The 18,026-nt window shown below is 37.1% G+C and overlaps 1 protein-coding gene and 1 long non-coding RNA gene across 3 annotated transcripts in view; one reads left to right on the top strand and one right to left on the bottom strand.

Moving 5' to 3' along the window:
• The window catches only part of LOC144306227 (uncharacterized), a 50,242-nt gene extending 34,706 nt beyond the window's left edge, over window positions 1-15,536 (top strand). For both annotated transcript variants that reach the window (XR_013373248.1, XR_013373247.1), the window contains exons 4-5: window positions 12,988-13,133; window positions 15,211-15,536. This is a non-coding gene — a long non-coding RNA (uncharacterized LOC144306227). The remainder of the gene's footprint in view (window positions 1-12,987; window positions 13,134-15,210) is intronic.
• The window catches only part of PLCL1 (phospholipase C like 1 (inactive)), a 326,629-nt gene that overhangs the window by 90,238 nt on the left and 218,365 nt on the right, over window positions 1-18,026 (bottom strand). The window lies entirely within an intron of this gene.

Below are 18,026 nucleotides of genomic sequence, written 5' to 3' on the forward strand. Positions count from 1 at the left end.
TAATTTGCAGCATGAGAATATAATCATAAGAAAATAAGAAATGGTAACTAGAATAAAAATGCTGTCATATCCCATGTAAATCTGAGCCAAATTCAGTTGACATTCTAACAGTGAATTCTGGTGCATATTCTTAAGTATTGGCTCACTGTTTTAAAAAGCTGCCAGGTGGCTTGTTTTCTTGGCACTGAGAGTTTACACAACCCTGTAAAATTTGAAATAGTTAGACTTGCTCATCTCAGCAGTTTTAAAAACAAGATGAACATCACACCATTTGCAGGACTCTGTATTAACACATACTGATCTCTAGGCCATCAATTTGTTTAAACACAAAGATATTTAAAAGACAGTTTGAATTGTGTGGGAGTTTTGTTGTCATTATTGTATATTAGGCCATTAGTCTTACTAAAGGACTTCAAATTCCCATTCATTGATGAAACTGGTACAACTCCTGAGAGGATAAATTTCTAATATGTCTACTAATGTTCTCTGAAAAGGATTTATCCCAGGGAGTGTGAATCCCATGGTGAAGAAATAAAAGTATTCACATTACAGATTTTTCTTTAGTATTTAATCATAAAAGGATCACAGGCAGCAAAAATTCCAAACCGTGCTGAGTCAATTAAATTAAACTTGTTTCAAAATAATGTTTCATCTCTTAGTTCTCATTTAAATTATCAGTGGAAAAGGACATTAAATCATTTATTATTATAAAACTGGTAGAATGACAGGGAAATAAAGTACTTAATAAAATCATTTATAATCTATAATCATTTTCCTAAAACAGCATTTTTTTCTAAACATTTTACAATGAAAAAAAGCATGGTAATTTACAAATAGCTTTGAGACTAATCTGTAATTAATCTCTTAGAAAAAGAAACTTGACACCCCAACATATTTAAATTTAATTAGCACTGCTATCAGGTAAGAATTACAAAGGAAATCCATAATGAATTCACTACACTCACTCACTTTCATGTTATCATCCCTAGGTGGTATTTTCACAATAACTTTTATAAATTGAGAGAAAGGAACAGCTAGTCCCATCAATGACAGTGACTAAGTTTCATTATTGTTTTAACAACCTCCAAGTAAAGTTACTTTATGTTCATAAATGAAAATCAAAATAAGGAGAGTAAGAGCATCTCACATTTCTAAGAAGCTTTATACTTTTCAAAGGGTGTCCACATTCTTTTTTTCATGAGATCTCCACAAGATTTTAGAGATGAGAAAATCCAGGACACAAAGAGACTGAATAACTTTCCAAAAAGATATAAATCAGTGGCAGAGCTGGATGCAAAACCCAGATATTCCTATTCCTGGTTGAATTTACTTCTATAAGTTCACACTACCTCTGCCTTTTACTACTATATTTTTCTCATTCCCAGAGTATCTTCTCACCCTACACCATGGTCAGGAATGCAAATTTTACAACTCTAGCTATTTTTTCCTCACTGAATGTTGAATAAAGGGGAATGCCACTTATTCTAGTTATTTCTTCCCAAAAGTGCTATGTTACTTGGCAGAAAGGCCTCTAAAAAAAAGAGAATATGGTGTGGAAAATTCTTCATAATTTTGGAATATTTTAAATGCTTTTCAATATACATTTATAAAGCCACAATTTTGTGCCAGGCACTCATCTAGGTAAGCAGGCAGCCACTCACCTAGGTAGGTATACTGCGATGTCACTCGTAGTAGAAAGATATATCAAAGGACAATCATACAAACATGAAATTAAAGACTGTAAGAAATGCACTGAAAGAAAATATTTTAGGTAAGGGGGCGCTAATTTAGTTCGGACCGGGGTCCCTTAGGTCTCCTGAGGAACTAACATTTAAACTAGGCAAATTGCCAGGCAAATAGTGTGGGAAGAACATTCTGTACAGAAGAAAAACAAAGGAAGATCCTAAAGTAACTGTACTAACGGCAGGCCTCTGAAGCAAACCCAATGACAGAAGGACAAGAATGAAATCAAGCTAGAGGGTCAGGCAGGAGGCAGATCAGGTGAGGCTATGAAAGCCATTTCTAAAAAAATCTGGAATGTATTCTATAGAGATTTTATGTCAGAGAGGTGAAAGTTCTTACTTAAAAAAGTATCTCTAGCTGTTGGAAGTATCTTACTTAAAAAAGTATCTCTAGCTGGATTTGGAATACAGAACTATTACGGTGCATCTCTCTCAGATGGTGAAACACAAGAAACCAGAGTATACTGACCTAAGGTGGGAATAAGAGAAATGGTTTTATTTGAAGACTTACTGGAAGTGGACTTGGAAGAACTGGGGACAGGGAGATGGGCCACTAAGAATGACTCCCCAGATCTCTGGTTTGAGCAGTTGAGAGGCTGGAGGAGTCATTTGTAGAAGTAGACCAGACTAGAGAAGGAGCAGATCTGTGAGTGGCTCTGGAGGTGTTGAGAATGCAGTTGCAAAATGGGACGACATCTCGGGATAGACATCTGGCTTCAAGATATAAATCTGGGCACTGGGAACGGTTGGGTTATCTGTGGTATCTGAAGCCATAGGACTAGATGAGATAACTTATAAAGGCAAAATAAAAAGAGAAACGTATCTAACACTGACCTTTGTGACAGTACATTTTGAGATCGGTTAGAAGAAGAAAAGCTTACGAAGAAGATAGATAATGAAAGCCAAAGCAGCAGGAGGAAACCAGAAGAGTATGTTGTCACGACAGCCATGAGAACAGAACATTGCAAGAAGGAAGGGGTAGGCAGCTGAAGAGAATGCTAGTAAGAAGCCTCACACGATGAAGATGTCTGTCCAATGGATATGATACTACGAATGCTATTGATGATCTTAGTGCAGTATTCGTGGAGTGGTGGATATAGAAAGTGCAAAGCAGTAGCTTGAAGAATGAATGTGTGGAGAATATAAGAGTCTGATTGAGGAGGGCAATGAAGAGACAGAACAATGGCTGGAGAGAGAGAGAGGAATCAAAGGGGTTTTTGTTTGTTTTTGCTATTGTACTAAGGGGAAAGAAAGAGAGAACAATTGAAGAGAAGGACAATGGGAGAGTGGGAGAAGGATAACCCAGAAGAGATGGAAGGCAATCAAAATGTCCTTCAGCAGACGAATGGATGAGTAAAACCATGATACATCCAGACAATGGAATATTATTCATCACTAAAAAGAAATGATCAAGCCATGAAAAAACATGGGGGAACCTTAAAAATGCATATTACTAAGTGAAAGAAGTCAATCTGTGGGGGCTACATGCTATACGATCTCAACTATAATGATGTTTTAGGAAAGGCAAAACTATGGAGACAGTAAAAAGATCAGTGGTTGTCAGTGGTTGGAGGTGGAGGAAAGGATGAAAACACAGAACACAGATTTTTCAGGGAAGTGAAAATACTCTGTATGATACTATAATGATGTATGTCATTATACACATGTCTAAACCCATAGAATGTACAATACTAAGAGTGAACCCTTATGTAAACTCTGGACTTTGAGTGATGATGTGTCAATGTAGGTTCACAGATTGTAACAAACATACCAGTGTGTTGGGAGGCTATGCATTTGTGGGAGAAACCTCTGTACCTTATTCTTAGTTTTTCTATGTAACTGTCTTCCCCTTGTCTAAAGTTTGAATTAGGGACACCTGGGTGGCTCAGTGGTTGAGCATCTGCCTTTGGCTCAGGGCGTGATCCCAGTTCGGGGACTGAGTCCCACATTGGCTCCCTGTGAGGAGCCTGCTTTGCTCTCTATCTGTGTCTCTGCCTCTCTCTCTCTGTGTCTCTCATGAATAAATAAATAAAATCTTTTAAAAAATAATAAAGTCTGAATTAAAGACATTCAACTTAAATGCAAAAATGATATACGATCACTCAGTATCTTATCAACATCTAAAAAGACAAAAGACAAATTAAGAGGATGGCTTTCTTTCAAATGTATCCAAGATGAGACAGAGACTGATACTTGCTTACAGTTTAGCCAACAGAAAACAGGCTCTATAAATTCTATTAAATTATTTAACAGACACAAACAGATGCAGTAATTCATTGTCAGTGAAAACATTAATGCCAATAAAGCAAACATTTGCAGGTGCTCAATCAACATCCTTGCATAAAGCCAAGCAATAAAACCTTTTTTGAATGACAAAGGAAACATATTACTAGGGTGACAAAATAATGAGTCATTGACAAGCCACATATTTGAGAAAGATTTTTAAAAAACTACTCTGAAAAAATGGTATTTTTTTTACCGAGATTCTAAATGTAAAAGTCATTTCGTTGAATTGACATTTATCAAACAATTATTAGAGAGAATTCCATGAGAATTACATTATCAAGATTGAAATAGCTCTTTCTGACTTTCTTATTCATTTGGACTAGAAAAGTGACTAGTCTTACCAACCCTGGATTGAGAGTACCGTTGGACTCTTTCTAAAACTGAAATTAGACGCTTTCTAAAGAAGTTTCCTATATGCAAGTGTGATGAGCAGAAGGCAAGCTGAGGACTAAGCACAAGAGCTGACATCCTGCAACTCCCCCGCCCCCCACTCTGGGGTGGGACAAGTGTGACATTCCTCCAGGAAGCTCCCAACTGTCTTAAAGTTAATGCCTTGATAGAGGGGGAAACAACCTTAACTTGACAAAGGCAAAGACTCCCGTATCTTGTAGATCCTCTTTGAGGACCATATGAAAGTTCTTTTGAAAACCCTCCTTCTCCCTACCTCCCCCAACTGCCAGGTATATATATAATCAGCCACTTCTCACAACCCCTCTTTTTAGCCATGAGTCCCGTCCCCGTACTTCAATAAAACCACCATTTTGCACCAAAGATGTCTCAAGAATTATTTCTTGGTTGTTGGCTCTGGACCTCACCCACCAAACCTCGTTCTGTATTACGAAACTCTAACACGTGTGCATGCATATATACATCATTTAAGAAGAAATCTTTGCTGCCTCTCAGACTTCTATTTGCATTTCAAAAATGATATCATTTTCCTCATGGATCTTATTTTCTGAAGTTTTAATTATCTGTGCAGATTCCTTCTGAACAGGTATTTTACTTACCTGGACAAATCATTAGTGGTCAGACCAGTGCTAAAGACAGTGAAGAGGTCTCAAGGTTCCTACATGTGGTACTTCTTTTATGATACTGGTTTTGCATCTAACTTACATGCTGAGTTGGCCCAAGTATCACTGCAACCCTAAATTGTTCTCTATCAAATTTTTTTCATATCTACATTAAATTTTAATGTTTTTAGTATTGTATTTTCTTGTTATCACTATGCAGCTTTTGCCCTCTGATTTTAGGGCTTCCACGGGGCTCTGTTAGTTTTCAATATTCATGTCCACAAGTAAATCTATCTACTTAAAGTATGTTAGTGATCATGCTAAAAATCCACCGGGTGAATACACTTCAGAGCAGTGTCTTCTATGTGTCACAGAAAAACTAGTATTGGTCCCTGGGCCAGAAAGAAATCTTCCCAGACCATTAATGATTCTGCCTCCATAATCTTCCCTGTACCAGTCTCCTGCAATGATTTGATCCAACAACTCATGCCTGAGGGCAAATAGGTGCTCTCTTGTCTACAAAACGTAAAGACTTTTATTCAATTTTTTCTTTAAATTAGCTACAATCTTATATGACGTAGGAAAGATGTTAGGGTTTGAAGCCAAGGGCCAAGAAAGCATTCTTGAGTCGTCTTTGGTGCAGAAAGGTGGTTTTATTAAAGCACAGGGACAGGACCTACAGGCAGAAAGAGCTGCACTTGGGTCACAAGGAGTGGCCCATTCTATACTTTTCAAGTTGAGAGAGGGCTGGGGAGAATGTAATCCTCCCAGGTATTTTGGAAACAAGGTTTCCTGAATCCTAGGGGGCTAGCTATTGTTAGGAAAAGGTCATTTATTACTGTTTACTAAAAACTCAGTCATGAGATCCTTCAGATATATATCGATGGGTCATACGCTTGGGGGATGACTGCCAACATGTATCTTGGAGGGTAGAGAAAAAAGAGGTTTCCAAAGGAATTTTTATATGTTAAGGTAGACTTGCAGGGTCCTGGGGGTCCAGCTAAGATTGCCTCTTGCCCTTAGCAACCTATCAACATGAGATAGCTGAGTCCCTAGAGGAATGTCACTCTGCCAGTTTTAAGAACTTGTCAATTGGCTGTAGAGAGTAAGGAAATTTAATATTTTTTTCTTCTGCTTTTGTCTCCCACATCACTATAGAAGGAAGTACAATCATTCATGAGTCACAGTTAACAATGGATACAATTTTGGCATATTTCAGCAAGACTAATATAGCACTCCTTTTGGCCCCAGGAAACAAATTTCACTTAAATTTTCAAACATAACACTAGAAAAATGATGAGGTTAGTAGGAATCAAAAGCTTCCTAGATTTTGTAATCAATCTATCCTCGATAAACTGAAAGTTACTAAATTATAAATAAAATCTCTAATAAAATGAAGATAAGTCTTAGAATTCTAGTTGTAATATTTTAATTGTAGCTGCCTTAAATTACAGCCACATCAAACAGACAGTAAAACAAATGAAGTTCACTGTTACTTGCTCTGGTGATATGGACAAAAACTATTAATGCCTAGCAGAGGACAGAAATGAACAGTTTTTCTTAAGCTGCAAATAACCTCTATTAAATCATAAGGAATTCAGTCTGATGGTTAAGCAGGAAATTCTAATCAGGAAATCTATGCCTGTACTGAGCCCAAAAATGTGAACAAACTTAAACATAAGGTAATGTAATAGAAATTTGCAAAGAAAGGAACTTTATATTTGTTTTGCTCATTGCTCCATCCTTAGACTCTAAGATTATTATAGCAACTTTCTTATTCACAAGATCATTGCCTGTCTCCCAAAGCTCCCTGAGAGTAGATGTCCTCAGTCCCTGGGACAAGGCCTGGCACTGTGGAAGCACTTGATAAATATTTGTGGGATAAAAACTTATAGAAATTCCATAGCTGCATCTATGATTATTGATTAGCTAACTTATTGAGCATTTACAAGGGCAAAGCACCGTGCTGGGGCCCTGCCTAAGAGGAAGAGGCAAAATTTGAACCCAAGCATCTGACTCCTGGCTCCTCTTTTCTTTACACCTTCTCCAGGAGTTCAATTCCATGAAAACACTATCTTCATATATAGCTTCTGTATGAACTTTGGGCTCTAACACTCAAATTGACTTTTATTTCTCATAGCATAAGAAAAAAATATACTTCTTAAATGTTTAAGCTCCATGAAAATCTATGGAACAAAATATCCTTATTTTTTTTAAATATCCTTATTTTAAAAATGGTGTTTGCACTCTGAATGTGATGACTATACTGCTTTCTTAGAACACAGCTAAATTTACAAATGTCATTAGTTCTCTGTACAAGGGGAGCAGGTTGCAATGATTTTTTCCTCCACTGACATGGGAAACAGCTCTCAGATGATTGGTTTCTCCATTTCAACATTATTTTCTTCTCTTCAGTAACTGATCTTACAGAATCTCTGCACTAATGATTCAGACAAAGCATTCAAATTAATCAATGCTATCAAACTCATATAGCCAAGTGACCTTTGTCATCTCATAAAGCTAAGTTAGCTTGACTTTTAGTAGATGCACTTTGTAGTCTTGAGTTCGATTCAGATTATGTTGTTTTACTAGGATCTGGTTATTCCGGCACACAGCAATTACTCACCCTCCTTCTTACCCACTTACAGCCTCCTCTTACTCTCCTTTCTGCTTTCATCTCTATTTTTATGTGCACTCCATATTTAACCAGAGTACCTTATAGCACACTTCCAGCATTATATGTATGTATTTATATATACACTTGTGTATATATAAATTTATTTAAGTATATGCAAAAAATTGAAAATAGAGAAAGAAGAATAAAAAGCTAAAAGTTATTAACTTAGCTATACTAACGCTTCCTAGCTAACAAATATGAGTGGAACCTAGGTGTATCTGGTCTTAAATCTACATTCTTTCCACTGCATCGGTGGTTCTCAAAGCATGGTGCCTGAACCAGCAGTAACAGCATCACCAGGGAATTTACCAAAAATGCAGATTTTTCAGGCTTCAACCCAGACCCACTGAATCAGGGGTGGAGTCCAGAAATCTGGATTTTAATAAGACAGAGGTGATTCTGATGCACCCTAAAGTTTTACTACATAATACCATTGGTCCTAATCTTACCTGACCACAAGAATCTCCTAAGATCATTCATTTGAATAATATATTCCAAGGTCCTCCCCATCTGATTCAGTAGGACTGAGGTAGGTCCCAGGAATATATATTTTTAACAAATGATATCCAACCACCACCTCAAGTGATTCTTCCAGTCAGGGAAATCTGAAAACACTGCACCAAATCAGGTTACTGACCTTCTGTACACTTATTTTTAAAAAGTCAGTATTACAGATAATTATGTGATAATTCCATGTTAAGAATATCTGTATATTGAAACCATGTTTTTTTCCAGCATTTTAAATTCTACTATTCAGGAAGAAGAAGAAATTAAGAAAGGTGATAGTGAGTCACCATTTGAAAAATGTTAGGAAATACTACTTTAGATTAGCAGTTCTAGAGAATTAATACAATTTCAGAGTTCCAGAGATTAATAGCTACATATAATTGCAGGCAACTTTGAGAAAAGCCCAATATCCATTCAAATGCAGAGAAGTTAATAAAGGGTTTTTATTTGTGTTATAAAGGATTTCTTGCTCTAAGAAAGAATCCATGGCAACAGTCTTACATAAATCTGGAGTTCTTCTAGTGTAGCTAAAACTTGTTTGTTTTTTTTCCTAATGCAGACAACTTACCGGAAAGGATAACCTTTGCCATTTCACATACACAAAAGTATAGTTTTCTGTAAATGAGGCAAACTTTATTATAAATAAACAACGTGAAGGGCTGTGCAGGGCTTATTTTAAATCTCCACTTTTATTTCCTGAGCAATAGGCTCCAGGGTCTCACCATGTTTCGGATAATTCAGATTTTTGGTTAATGGGGTTTTGCTCTTAAATGTACTCATATAAAGAAAAGAGCTGTCATTTATTAAATTCTACCCACTACCATGGCAGACAGAGTAAAATACCTTCTCTCTGTATCACGATTATGTATGGGGTGGGAAAAGTAATCACATATCTATTAACCTAATAATGCATTTGAAAGAAAGGAAAGATTTGATAGTTCCCAAACCAGTATTTCCCACTCTCCCTGAGGCCAGTGAAGCCAGTTTCACCAATTTCCCCTAGGTCCCTTTTCACTCATCCCCTCTTCATTGGGACTTGCTCCCCCCACACCATCCTTCACTGTGGGGGGAGGAGGTATTACAGAGAATGTGAATGAGTAATATCCCCTTAATACGTGTAAGTAGTATAAATTCTACTAGGACACATTATTCACAGCCCACCATTTTCCAGTATTCAAGGAATAACAGAAATTCACTAATAGGATATAAACACATTGAGAGTCACTAATTAACAAAATGTACCTCATCAATTCCAGGTGAAATTTTCACATTCCTTATACCGTACCCCCACCACCACCATTATCAGTGGGTTTCAGCAGTCATTCCTTTCATACCTAATCCACTGCTACACACTGAATTCCTAATTATAATTAACCATAATCTTTTTTTTTTTTTCCACACTCAGATGGAACTAGAGATCCACAATGGGACATTTCCAGTGCTACTCATTACACTTACTGGGTTGAATCTGCAGTCCTTACTTCCAATTGTGACTCATTTAAATCCAAAGTAGCTTACTAAGAAAGTTAAATGGAAAATTCCATAAAACTAATGATATATTTTCAAAAGTGCATCTGAGTCTTCTATACCCAGTAGTGTTGCTAAATGCTTTCTGCTAATAACCTCAATGTTTGCTACATCAATATTGGTGCATTAATCCTGAAACAATCTTATCAACATTCTTTATGTTCATTTTACCTAATGGTACTTTAAAGGAAGGTGACATGAGAAAGACTATTTTATATTTTTATTTTACAACAATAAATTCAACTTAAAAAAAGGCAATGTAAAGGTAGAAAGCTCTAATCAATTCAACCTATTTATTTTCAAAACATAATCTGAAACGGAGTAATCAAAAAGTTCTACAGGAAAGTCTGGGGGTGAAGAGGAAGAAAAGAATGGATTTCATCAAGATTTCAAGAGCAAGTATATATGTTCATCCATCTTCCTGGACAAACTGACAGCATGATGGTGAACTCTAGGACTGAGGTGGTCCGACTCATCCACAGCTGCTGTTGTAGCTCAACAGGAAAATACATCTGAGACCAACTCAACAAGTAGCTCATTTGAGTGGGAGTGTTGAACATTATAATCTGCAGCCTCCAGACTCAGGAGTTTCTATGTCTATGCTAAATTTAACATCTGTAGTGATTTACACAGAAACAAGTTCAACTCACTCATCCATGCATTGTTATCAAAATTAGATAATGAATTTTCTGCTGAATATTGGACTTGAATCCATTACACTTAGCTAGTTGCTTAAAGTTAACACACTTTCTGTTGTAAAGATGGCAGGAAATAAACTGACAGACCACTTCTGTGCATTTTAAGTGGAATGGTAATCTCTGATTTCTCCATTTTTTTTTAAAGATTTTATGTATTTATCTGAGAGAGAGCACATGCACGAAAAAGGAAGAGAAAGAGAGGGAGAGAGAGAGAGAGAGTCCATAAGAGGGGGGTCAGACAGACAGATGAGCAGGGAGCCCGATTGAGGGCTTGATTCCAGGACCCCGGATTGTAACCCGAACTGAAGGCCTAACCAACTGAGCCATCCAGGCACTCTTGATCTTTGTCATTTTTAAGGAAACAGAGGTAAAAAAAAAAAAAAGTTAATTAGTGCTCTTTTAAAAAATAATAGGATATCAGAGATTTGTGAGCTGTTAGTGGCACATCACTCCTGCGTGTATACATCGGGAGGGTACAGCCCCTGACTGTAACATCACGAGCAGACACCTTTTCCCAGCTCTGCAAAACTGACACCCTCAGAAATAGGGCTTAGCACAGCCTGAATTCATTTCTACAGCCCCTGACAGCCCAAAGCTCTCCTGACAGCATGCATTTCTGGAGCTCCTACAACATAAATTCTGCTATGCTGCTGTTTGCCTGGGTTACCTCTATTCTAGAAAGTTTCTGCAACACAGAGAATTCAGAACCTTTCCCAAATTCCTCTGAAATCCACATATAAATAAACTTCATGATTTTACTTAAGATTCTAAGTATGTGTCCCGGGCAGAGGAAGTAGAGGCATTAACTGACAGCTGTTTCATTGGCTCCTACCCCACTTTCCCCAGCCTCTCTCAAATTTCTCCTCCCTCAAAGTTAAAGCTACTTTTTTCCAACTACATACATAGACTCTTTGGGGTTTCTTCTTTCTCTGGTAAGCAAAATACTCATTTCTCCCCAAACAAAATGCCTTGTTTAGGCAAAAGAGATGATGTCTGTCATACAGTCATATCTAAGAACATTTTCCTACCTTGTGATATGTAAAAAATACAATATAAAAATCAACTTTACTGGTACCACACAGAAACTAAACAGCTAGATTTTTAAAGAGAAAAAAAAAGACAAGAAATTATAAGTGTTGCAAGAATGTGGAGTAAAGGGAACCCTTATGTACTATTGATGGGAATGTAAATTGATACAGCCATTGTAGAAAACAGTATTGAGGTTCCTCAAAGAACTAAGAAATAGAATTACCATATGATACAGTAATTCCATGACTATTTACTTGAAGGAAAACTAATTCAAAAAGATACGTGCATCCTTGTTTATTGCAGCATTATTTACAATAGCCAAGATATGGAAGCAACTCAAGTGTCCATCAATAAATGAATGGATAAAGAAGATGTGCTGTGTATGTGTGTATATAATGGAATACTATAAATTATATAATATATAATAATGGAATATTACTCAGCCATAAAAAGGAATGAAATCTTGCCATTCGTGGCAACATGGATGGACCTAAAGGGTATTACACTAAGTGAAATAAGCCAGGCAGAGAAAAACAAATACCAAATGATTTCACTTGTATGTGGAATATAAAAAACAAAACAAATAAACAAACAAACAAACAAACAAAACAGACTCTCAAATACAGAAGACAAACTGGTGATTGCCAGAAAGGAGGTAGGTGGAGGAATGAATGAGTGAAATAGATAAAAGGTATAAACTTCCAGTTTAAAACAAATAAATCAGGGAGATGAAAAGTACAGCATAGGGAATATAATCACTAATGTTGTAATAATATTGTATGATGACAGATGGTGACCACACTTATCGTGGTGAGCACTGAGTAATGCATAGATTGTCAAATCACTATGTTGTACACCTGAAGCTAATATAAAATTGTATGTCAATTCTACTTCAATAATAATTTTTTTTAAGAATACCAAAAGAAAGCCAATTTTACTGGTACTATACAGAAACCAAACTGTTAGATTTTCCAGAAAAAAAAATTCTTAATTCTTCATAGATACGTTTTAGTAACTAAGATTTGTTAAATACAAACCTTTGGTTTTTTCTTTTTTTTTTACGCATTCTAAGTCTTTTCACACATATCAATTTGCAAACAGAATTTTTTAAGGTCATGTTGCACTTTCATAGTTATATGTGTTCAAAAGAGAGAGCTTGCTGTAGCCCAAAAGGCTTGAGTTGGTTTCTGATCAATAAATTCAGATAAGTGTGAGAGAGAATATTCCAGATTGAGGGCCCTATTTATCTAAAAGGAGAGAATGTTGTCAAGACTGCTAATTGTTCAGAGGGTAGTAATTATCTGAACTGGGCCAGATCTCAGTTTGTGTTGGGGTTTATAGGTAATGATCTTCCATATATTTAAGGACAGTCATAGGGACATGTACTTAGGGTTCTCTTGTGCTAGTTTCTTGAAACTTTTTAAGAAAAAGACAAAAACGAAAGTCCTATCTTACTCTATTATTTTTTTTGCATGAATATGTAATCTTTATGATTTCAATTTTGTCTTTAGATGGCCTAATTGAAGGAAGAAAGTCACTAGAATGAAATAAAATGGGATAAAACAAAACAAAGCAATCCTGTTTTGACCATTGCACTAAAATCTAAAGAGAATGGAGAATTTTTAAAACTGAGCCATAGAAGACATATATTTAGTAGGTAAAACAACTATTTTTCATAATTTCTGGTAGACGGAGGTAAAACATCCTGTTTATATAAAATATAATTAAAATAGTTTATTATTTTTTATATTTTTAAAAGCTTAAACAAGCCGAGCAGTCTGGTAATTGCATGTGTTTGATCTTACAAAATGGCTCTTTTTACTCCTAGAAATGCTCTTCTCTGGTTTGATTATAAGGCAATATAATATTGTTTTAATGTGTCAGAACTCATATAGTAAACTGAGTGTTTCCTCCTTCACAGTAGACAACTTGAGAAGGGATATGCTTAATTCAGATGCAGTCTTTGCTTAAAGTATTATTTTATTAAAAATTAAAACAAATTTTCTGTTTATAGAATTGTAGAAAAACAATATAGAAAGATATAAAAAGGAAAGTAAAATTTGACAAATAATACAAAATGCAGAGATACTATTGGTATTTTAGCAAACAACTTTCCAGACACTTATTTATATATATACACACACACACGAACAAAAAAGTTACAAAAAGGCCATCCTAATATATATGAATGTTTCATAACTATTTTTCACTCCAACACACACCATAAGCATCATTCAAAATATGCGGTTTTTAAGACCACATAGTATTTATTTATTGAATTCCTGTTTGATGGAAATTTCACGGACTTTTTTCCCCCTCATTTCTCACTATTATGAACGACTCTACAACAAGCTCGGTGCATTTTCAAGAGCATCATTCAACATTCTAAGTCTAACATATATGCAGCCTCAGTTTTAGGAAACTGCCCTCCTCCGAGTGTATCTTTCCTTGGAAATATCCAAATCTTTCAAGGCCAGTTCTAGTTAATAAGGCCAGCACTATTTCTGGCTACAACCAGCTGTAACTGATGGAGGAAATTCCTTGGGGTTCCATCCATCATATGCTTCTTTGGAAACAGCACAATAGAGAGAAAAGAGCAGAGAATTTGAGCCAGGCAAACCTATTTGTTTCAATAAGTAACTTTTTATTGAAACATATGTGGCATATATGCAAAAAAGTACACAAATTACAAATATACACCTTCATAGGTTTTCACAGAATATGCTGTGTAACCAAAACTGGTATTTTCCTTTTTAATACTGCTTTTCATTATGTGATCATGGACAAATCATCTTTCTGAGCTTATGAAATGGGCATGATAATACCTGCCTCAAAGAGCACTGGGAAGACTACAAGAAAAAATATAGGCAAAGCTCTAGTACACAGTAAAAAAGGGACAGTTTCCTCTCTACCTGAACCCACACTAGGGACCACATCCTAGCCCACATCCCAACCAGCTCATCCCTTCCTTCAACTCAATGCCACCAAAAGCCTGGAATGCCTTGTTCCCCTGACTGCTCCTGTTACAAGCCTTTCCATTGTAAGATGAGTTCTTAATAATATTTGAGAGGAATACAATCACATCCAGGATCCTAACTTAGAACCACAAAGTATTAACTACTACAAGATAAAGAGGCTCATCTCCATTAAGAAAAGTAGTTGTTAAGATGATTCACAAGTTTAATTCTGCTGCTTGCTAAGTTTTATTAAAAATATAATGAAAGGCAAAGCCCCCCAGGATTTTCACCACAGCACCCACACAAGCCAGGTGCAGTCTCACTCAGCAGCTCTAAGGGTGTTATATCCTCAAGCATAAAATCCTATTTTTATTCAAAAAGCCCAAATCAAGGATTGTGAGTAGCATTGATTGAAATGGAATTTATTTTTTGCCATTGCTGCTAAAGCTAGAGAGGTGCCCAATGTGATACCCAAGGGCCCAAATGAAAGTCAGCAACCCCCAACACTTCCACAATTCTATCCAATCTGTCAGATCTCAACCATCATGCAGGGATGGCTCTACAAAGGCAAACTTTAGTAACACAATAAGCAGACTGTCAAATGCTAATAGTCACAAAAGCAAATAGTATTAATTTTTAAAAACAAACAAAAACAACTACTATGGTTTGAATCTTACTATGTGCAAGGCTCCCTATTATGGAAGCTCTTCACTTGCATTTCCTTATTTTTCCCTCGAGATAGGTCTTCACAGTAGTTTCATTATCCCTGTTTTGCAGATGGAGAAACTGAGGCTTAGCAAGATGAAGCAACCTGCCCAAGATCACATGGCAAAGATGACTTGACATTCAAGCGTAGATCAAAGAAGAGATCATTGAACAGTTCAGCTTGAGTCTGTTGGACTGCAGAGTGTTTGTTTCTAAAGACCAGATGGCCAGAAAAGTTGCCTTTGTCCTCACTGATGTTTCAAACAAGGCATTATGCTTTTCCCCTGATGTCTACAGCAATTTAAAACAACTCACCAGTCCCCTTTGGGTGGGGAAACAGCTTGATATCGTAAGAATAGGAATAAATTGTTTAGCCAATAAACTTACCTGATGAAAAACTTTGTTACTAAATTTTTTCTAGTTATTTTGTTTTTTAATTAGTAGGTCATTAATAATGGGGTAAACAGCATGAAGACAAGGAAGCGTTATTGAAGTAGTTGTTGTTGCCCGTAATAATTTTCTCCATTTCTTTGATTGCTTTTAATTTCAAAATTGAAACCGAAGCATCCTAGTATCACTCCCATTCCATCGGAAACCCAGAGGTGGTAGAAATTTCATACAGAAATTTTAATAATCCTTTTATCTCCAAAGCCAATTATTTTTCTTTCTTACTTGGAACCAGCCTACCCCATTTGACTTCCAGCCATGAGCTTGGAGGTTGGTTGGAAAGCTGTAACAAGCAGAGGCTGCCAGCATGTCAGGTTCCATTGTGTTTGTGTGACTGCTGATCAGAGTGATGAAACAGGGATTAGCTTCATCCTTATCACTATAAATAAATGTGATTTGAGGACAACACCGCAGCTTTCATCATTTATTAAAAAGGAAAGGAAGAAATGTAAAGGTGGCTCTACAATCCTTATCAGAAAAAAAATCTTCTTACTCCCTGAGGTCAGCAGTTGATTTTAATTTTATGTTAAGTTGTTGTGAATAAAAGGCTTTATTAATGTGAACATCAATCCAAGGAGAGCCATGCTTCACCTCATCATATTCTAAAGGACATAACATAAATGGTTCTCTTCAGCCAAACCAGAATTCACTCAGAATTTAAAAAAAGACCATAGACAATAAAAGGTTAGTTTGGGAAAATATAAAATACTGATGCATTTAATATTTAATTAAATCAATTATTCAATTAATTGAAGATTACCTGAAATTTAGATATAATGTGATAGTCCAAGGACATCTGGAATCCCTATCCCCCTCTCTGTCTCTCTTTCCCTCTCTCTATCTCTCTCTCTCACACACACACACACACACACACAAGTTTCAACCAGTAGTTCTTGAGGTTTGTGCCTATTGTGAGTTTGAGTTTAAATCAATTGGTTTATGCATTTTTCAGCCCCAAGTTCCTACAAAACAGGAAACGTTATATTTGCAAAAGGCAGGTCAGAGTACTAGCTGTTTCTTCCCAGAACCTTCGACCTGGGCAACGTGACTGAAAAGTATCTGGGAAGAGAGTTTGGGAAAGGCTTCCTGTTTGTCTTCATTTATTAGACCCTTTTCTTCCCCATGCACATATAAAACACATCATGAATGCCACGTAATGTGCTCTTTCTGATTTGCCAGAATGATTTTATGTTTGTTTTTTTTTTATCTGAGGTCATTTCTTAATATATCTAGACATTGTTCGTGAAGATGCGAACTCAGTTCTCTTCCTCAGAGATCCTTTTCCATAATGCCCTAGCACAGTGAGGAAGTGGATTCCAGCCTGCTGCAGCAATGCTGACTGTCCCCACTATGAACTATCTTAACCCACAGGGAAATCACAACTCAAGTATCTGTTGTTTAGATTGTTGCGTTTGGACCTAAAAGCTGGTCCCAAAAATGTCTCCTGATTTCCGCAGGCCATTTGGAAGTCAATTTTTATCTCCTCCCACAGTACTCCTCTTGCAAATGCTGCACTGGCAAGAGGAAAAGCCTGCTCATCTCAGGTCCCTTTGGGGAAGAACTGCTGCCCCACCAGCAGAAAATGGGTTCTGAGCACCCAACCTCCTGCTCTACTCCCTGAAAAGCTTACAGGGGTGGGCCTGGAGTCCTGATGGTGGAGAGCTACAGTCTAGGCTCAGCAAGGTGCCAGAGGGCATTCCCTTTTGGGCCACAAACAGTTCTCTCTTCCCTCTCAACTTCTCCCTTTACTCTTTCCCAAAAGAGAAAGACAAGTCCATATAATCCTCCTGCAGCTGCAGCCCCGTTACGGGCGACAGGCAGAGTGCAGAGACAGTGACACAATGAAGTTTCTTCTCTAATGTGCTCTATACCAAACCCATAGCTTCGATCCACAAGGAGCTCCCTCTCCAACGGCCTAGCTCCATCAGTGGCAGTCACCATTACCTGAACTGCCTGATTTCTCCTGAACTTCACCTCTCTTAACCAGTCGGTCACTGCTTTGTCCTTCCCCCTTTGGCACATCTCTCCTTGCCTTCTATTGCTATCACAACCAGCCCAAGCTCCCCTCAGCTCAGAGATTGCTGCAACTGGCTGTATCAGTAAGGGTCCATCTAATGAGGTAAATAGAAAGCATTAAATGTTTCCGAAGAGGGAATTTAATACAAAGAACTGGATACACAAATGCCAGAACTGAGAAGCCAAGAGTGAACAAGGAGGCAACCCAGGGAGAAATTAGCAAACTCCTGGCTGGAAAGACAAAAGCAGGAAGTCGTGCTCCCAGCACCAAGGGCCAAAGTCATGGAAGAAGCTAGAAACACAATGCGCCTGTCCTGCAGAAGCTGGAGCTATGAGGCAAACACAGATGCAACACCCTCATCTCTCACCAGTGCCTCACCCTGGCTGGAATCTGAGCTGAGAAATCAGCCTGCAGGGAACGAAGT

Source organism: Canis aureus, chromosome 36 (assembly GCF_053574225.1).
Source record: "Canis aureus isolate CA01 chromosome 36, VMU_Caureus_v.1.0, whole genome shotgun sequence".
NCBI lineage: Eukaryota > Metazoa > Chordata > Mammalia > Carnivora > Canidae > Canis > Canis aureus.